The sequence below is a fragment of the Momordica charantia genome (assembly GCF_013281855.1).
Source record: "Momordica charantia cultivar OHB3-1 chromosome 5 unlocalized genomic scaffold, Mcharantia_2.0 BLBB01000005.1, whole genome shotgun sequence".
In the NCBI taxonomy this organism is placed as follows: Eukaryota; Viridiplantae; Streptophyta; class Magnoliopsida; order Cucurbitales; family Cucurbitaceae; genus Momordica; species Momordica charantia.
In genome coordinates, this window is record NW_028275163.1 from 11924946 (window position 1) to 11931569 (window position 6624).

General features: G+C 34.8%; 1 pseudogene; it reads left to right on the plus strand.

The window, feature by feature from the left end:
* The first annotated feature begins 3907 nt into the window (after nt 1-3907).
* LOC148211318 (uncharacterized) lies at nt 3908-5657 on the plus strand (annotated as a pseudogene).
* Nucleotides 5658-6624: the final 967 nt, after the last annotated feature.

A 6624-nucleotide genomic window follows, 5' to 3' on the forward strand; every position in this document is an offset into this window, starting at 1 on the left:
AGTCAAATAGTGGACTTTACATCAATATTTTAATAAATTGTTGTGCGCTATTGTTTTTAATTTTTTTTAAATATTACAATTCCCGAAAATTTTTGAAATAGTCGGGACATATTAATATTCCCGACCATTTTAAAATAGCATAAGTAATATTTTTATTAAAAATTACAACTCCCGACTCTTTTGAGAAAGAGTAAAAAAATGGACTTTCCTAGTAATTGTCTGGCAATATTGTTTTATTTTTATAAATATTATTCTAAATAGACGGGGAAAAGTGAATCTAGCCTATTTATTTATAAAAGTATACTTTTGTTTTTAAATTAAAAAGTTTTTAAAACTTTTGTCTTTTTAAATAATTATAATTAAAAAACTAAAAATTTTTACCCTTTTTTTCTAAATTAACAATCGAGAAAGGGATTTGAAATGCCTAATCCTCTTTTCTTCTCCCTCCTCGTCTCCTTCTCTTTCGAAGCCGCCAAGTCGAATCGTCTGTCGTCCGCCGCTTTTGGAAACTATTTGCTGCCGTCACGCTTTCATTTGCCGTCCACTGCCATCGCTCCGTTGTCCGCCGTCCACCGCCATTGCTCTGTCGTACTGCCCATTTCTCACGCTCTTTCCTTCGCCTGTTTCTTCCTTCCTAGGTATTGTCTCAAATCGTTTTCTTCTTAGTTTGGTCTGTTTCGGCTCTACAATTTACACCCAACTTGCCTCTACTGCCGTCGATGAATCTATGTTGTTTCTGCTCTACAATTTCTGCTCTACAATCGTTTTCTTTTTTGTTCTTTGCTTGTTTACCTTATTGATGAAACTATGCTATTTTGTTTTTACTTCATGATAGATTTAGTTTATGAAACTTGTGTATATTCAAGGTAGGTGTATTTCGGACCTAGTATTTGATTTCATACTTCCCATTTTTTTTGAAATTCCAAGTTAGGGCTTTGATTTTGTGCGATGATCCATTAGAGCGTATGAGATCGATTTTCACTATTGTTTCTTTGAGATCCTTTTTTTCTTGGTTCATTTATTTGTAAGTTAATTTTAACGTGTTCTGTTGTGGAGGGCCATCAATCATTCATTATTGTGATTAAGCTATTTAGTTAATTGGTTATGGCTGATTGTGAAAAAGCATTGCTTAAGTAATTTATTTAATGCCAAGGCCGCCCCATTGGAATTGGTTGCAATTACATGTATCACGTTGAGTAACAAGTCTAGAAATGACTCCTGTAACTTGAATATTTGTTATGGATTTTTCTTCTTCTTTTTTTATGGTAGCACTTGGTTATAGAGTTAATTATGTCTTTTTTATGGTAGCATTAAATCATTATAAACTATAACATTCATCAACTACTTTAAATATGGGGACTTATGTCTTGACCCAGGAATCTAGCTTAACTAATCATGTTAAGTATTTCTAGAATTTGGCTTACCAATTATGTTAAAAGTTCCAACTTCTAGAAATCTACAATGCCTGTATTTGTCCTAAGTTAATAGTTTCATCTTCTTATGTTGGGAGTCATACAGGACATGTCTTTCTTTTTTCGTCTCTTTTTCTTTATTTGTTTGGTGGTTTGTTTTCACTTTTCTATCTCTCATCGATGGAAAGTTCGTTTCTTATTGAAAAAAGAAAGATAGGGTTGCAGATGTTTGTTACTGTTGTTATTAATATAGCTTAATCACAATAATGAATGATGACCCTTCACAACAGAACACGTTAAAATGAACTTACAAATAAATAGAAACCACAACAGATCTGTTGTTTCTTTGAGGGGTTTTAGTCAGTGTAGCTGGTTTGATCCGATTCTTGTATAGAAATTTGAAAAATATTATCGAACTATTTGGCTTAAGGATATTTTTGGCAGTCCATAATTTTTTTTATCGGTTTTCCGCCACTGCTAAAACCTTTGCCTATGTCCTAGTTATTCTTGCCTATTGCCTTGTTATTTTTTCCATGTTAGTTTAGTTTAATTATACCTTATGAGAGTTGTCTAATTGTTAGACTAGCCAAGTTAAATACTTCATTTAGATCTTTGCTAGCCTCCATATCTTTGTAAGTTTGTTTGTTTCTAGGAAACTTCTCCTTTTAATGACCATTATATGTCATGGTAGTTTCTTTATTGCGATGATCCTCCCTACGATGCCTTTCATTGGATGATCTCCTCCTCTTGCAGTTTGACGACAAGTTTAATCATACTGTCCATATTTGATGCACTTTAAATAAACCTTAAAATTAGTCTCGACCTGTAGTTTCTATCTTTTCCATATTATCATCAGTAAATTGTTTACGTCATCATTTAATAAGTTGCCTAATATTAGGACAATGGACAAATCATTGATGAAAAGAAATAGATTGTCTGAGGATTATGAGTTAGGAGTCGAGTCATTCGTTGAATTTGGGTTCCATCATGCAAATGGTTCTAAGGTTATACATTGTCCCTGTTTGAAATGTGGAAACCGTATAGATAAGGATGCTCAACCATTAGAAATCACTTGTATGAATACGGTATTGATCAGAGCTATAGGGTATGGTTTTGGCATGGTGAAGAACATGCACCTAGAACAGATGAGGATAAGTTGAATGGTGAGTTCAATAAGAATCACGAAGATGATAATGATTTGTTCGATGTGATTGACATGGTTCAGACTGTTTATGATGGAATTTCACATGTACCGAAATCGTTTGAAATTATGTTTGATAATGCTAAGAAACCATTATACCCTGGATCTAAAAAGTTCACGAAGTTGTCAGCTTTAGTAAGATTATACAACCTGAAAGTACGATATTCATGGAACAATTCCAATTTTTCAGATTTACTATCTATAATTAGTGACCTCCTACCAGAATTGAATGAAATGCCAAAATCCATGTACGAGGCAAAAAAAAAACATTGTGTTCTGGGTTTGAATTATGAGAAAATTGATGCATGTTCTAATGATTGTTGCTTATATAGAAAGGAATACGCACGCATGAACCGATGTCCTTATTGTAGTTTGTCTAAGTGGAAATTAAATAAGGATACAACTAAGGAGAAAGAAGGAGTTCGCGCAAAGCAGCTGTGGTACTTTCCGATAATTCCAAGATTCATTAGACTATTTAGGAGCTCCGATCATGCTAAGAATTTGACATGACACAGTACCAGTAGGAAACTAGATGGGGTTTTGCGACATCTAGCTGACTCTCCCTCTTAGAGGTTAATAGATCACCTTTGGCCGGATTTTGGTTTAGACTCAAGAAATTTACGTTTGGGCTTATCAACGGATGGTGTTAACCCATATGGGGATAGGAACAATAAATATAGTTGTTGGTTAGTGATAACTACAATATATAACCTTCCACCATGGTTGTGCACGAAGAGGAAGTTCTTGATGTTGACCATGTTAATTTCAGGACTGAAACAACAGGGGTACGATATAAATATATATCTAGCTCCGTTGATTGAGGACTTGAAACTTTTGTGGGAAGATGGAGTTCAGTGTTATGATGCGCACAAACAAGAATCGTTTATTCTAAAAGCTGTCTTGTTGCGGACTATTAATGACTTTCCAGCATATGGAAACTTATGTGGATGCACTATGAAGGGTTATAAAGCTTGCCCGATATGTGGTACTAACATTTCTTCAATATGGTTGGTTCATGAGAAAAAATGTGTACATGGGACATAGAAGATTTTTACCAAGATATCATCCATATAGAAAATAGAAAAAAGCATTTAATGGTAAGCAAGAGCGTGCAAATGCTCCGCAACTTTTGTCGGAAGATGCTATTTTTAGAATACTTACTGACATGAACTTCATAAAGGGCAAGAAAGACGACAATAAGTTGAGTTGGCAAACTGCCAATAGGTATTGGAAGAAAAAATCTGCATTTTTTCAACTCCCATATTGGAATAGGTTGCATGTCTGTCTGGATGTAATGCATATCGAGAAGAATGTGTGTATAAATATCATGGGAACATTATTGGACATTCCAGGAAAAGGTAAAGATGGAATAAATGCTACGCTTGACCTGGTTGAATTGAATATTCGCACTGAACTTGCGCCAGTAACGAAAGGGAAAAGAACTTATATACCTCCTGTCTGTCACACATTATCGAGAGAGGAGAAAAGAACTGTATGTAAGACTTTGTATGATGTCAAAGTTCTTGAAGGGTACTCCTCGAACATTTGAAGTTTTGTCTCTTTAGAAGACTTAAAACTCAACTAGCTGAAATCTCATGATTGTCATGTTTTGATGCAACAACTACTTCCAATCGCACTACACTCAGTTCTACCTAAGCATGTGCGATATACCATTATCAGGTTGTGTTTATTCTTCAACCGAATATGTTCTAAAACTGTGATTGTTGAAGAATTGGATAAATTGTAAGATGATATAGTGGTTACATTATGTCTATTGGAGAAGTACTTCCCACCTTCATTTTTCAATGTAATGGTGCATCTTACTATTCACCTTGTGAGAGAAGTTAAACTTTGCGGGCCTGTCTATTTAAGGTGGATGTATCCATTTGAACGATATATGAAATTATTGAAGGGATATGTGCAAAATAGAAATCGTCCTAAAGGAAGTATTGCACAGTTATATAGTGGAGGAAATTTTGAATTTTGCACTGAATTTCTCTTTGGACTAGATGTAGTTGGACTGGGCTCTCAAAACAATGTAGAAGAGAGTCTCCGTGATAGGCCTTTATTAGCTGGATCATACGTAAAGTCGAGTGTTGATCATCTAAAAGAAGCTCATATTTATGTATTGGAGAACACTGAAGAAGTGGAACCATATCGAAGGTATTAAGATTTCAATCTCTTAAGTATATTCAGTTGAAGATTTTCATAACACGCAATATTTGTTGCAGACAACACATGAAACACTTGAAAGAGGAAAATCCAAGTAGGTCAAATAATATGAAGTGACTTTAGAATGAACACACCAGAAGCTTCAGCAACTGGATGCGTGATAAGGTGAACAATGTCCATGATTCAGATATCTTATACACTTGATAGACATGCAGTATAATCAGATGAGTCTTTTTTTTTCCTTTCCATAGATGATGAGCGAAATTACAGACGGTAAATGCATTTCGAAAACCTTGCGCTGGATGGCTCATGGGCCTAACCCAGAGGTTAGGATGTATGACGACTATAGGATGAATGGATGTTCTTATAGCACAAAAAAACGTGACAACATTAGAAGTTTCCAAAATAGTGGGGTAAGCTTAGTTGCCACGATAATTCAAGAGTCTAGTACAAAAGATAAGAATCCAATAGTTGGAGACATGTCATTCTATGGGGTCATTCAAGAGATATGAGAGATTAGCTACAACACATTTAAACTTCCACTATTTAAATGTGGTTGGGTTGAAAACCACAACGGTGTTAGAACAGACGAACTTGGATTTACATTAGTTGATCTGAATCGTATTGGACACATGTCAGATTCATTCATACTGGCATCACAAGCTAGGCAGGTTTTCTATGTAGAAGATCCAAGTGATGTACAATGGTCAATCGTAGTGACACCCCCACTGAAAGACTTAAGTTACACTTATTCCAAGGATGATCTTGATGATTCTTCGTTGCACTATACTTCAATCTCGAAGGACACACCATCAGCTGAAGTTGATGAAAATGGCCCACTATATACAAGAGAAGATTGTGAAGGCACATGAGTTGATATTTAATTATGTATTGAGTACGTATATACAATATTTTATAATTTTTTATTTGTTGTTGTATAAATAAAATTCTAACACGTGTGAACTGTTGTCTTTTTGTTTCCCGTAGGCAATCGGTCTAAGGGGATATACTAGAAGGCCTTGTTTTAAATTATTTTGTTATCATGCATCACTTTGTTCACATTAGACTATATTGAGTTCACGTATTCTATTTCCATTTGCTGTGTGTTAATGTAATATTAGTAATATTACTGAGTTTTTATTTTATTGTCTTATTTAATGTTCAATTACTATTATTGGTTATCTTTACATTGAATTCTTTCGGTAGTGCAATTTTCCACGTAACTAAAGAGAATTTGTACCAGAACGACAGAATGACAGATGTAGGTGAAACTAGCAAGACGAGGAAGAAGTGTGGACCTTCGGGGTTGCACGAGATTACACGAATTAGCAGCGAAGGTCACCGGCGGGTTATTAAGTATAAGGTGAAAGGGCAACCGATTGGATATAATGTGACGAAATTGAAGACTTTTATTGGAATAAGTGTACGACACCATATTCCCATAATATACGAAACATGGAAATCGGTTCCATCTGAGACGAAGGAGAAAATCTATGACTTGATACAGGTATCTTTATAATTTTTTAGCTAGCTATACTTGGTTTACATATGAACACTGATGTTAAACGGTTTGTATTGGCCATATAGGGTGGATTTGTAGTTGATTATAGAACCAAGAAAAAAATCTAATTTAAGTGGTTGGGATTGCTTTTAGAAACTCCAAGTACAGGCTCACGAAAAAGTTTATTAAACTATTCATAAACGATCCTGATAAATTAAAAGCTCCTCCGGAAGACTACTCGCATATTTCGCAAGAACATTGGGAAGTGTTCGTGAAATCTAGATTGACTGAAGACTTTGAAGGACGAATTAGAATATGGATACTTTGCACATCATCTA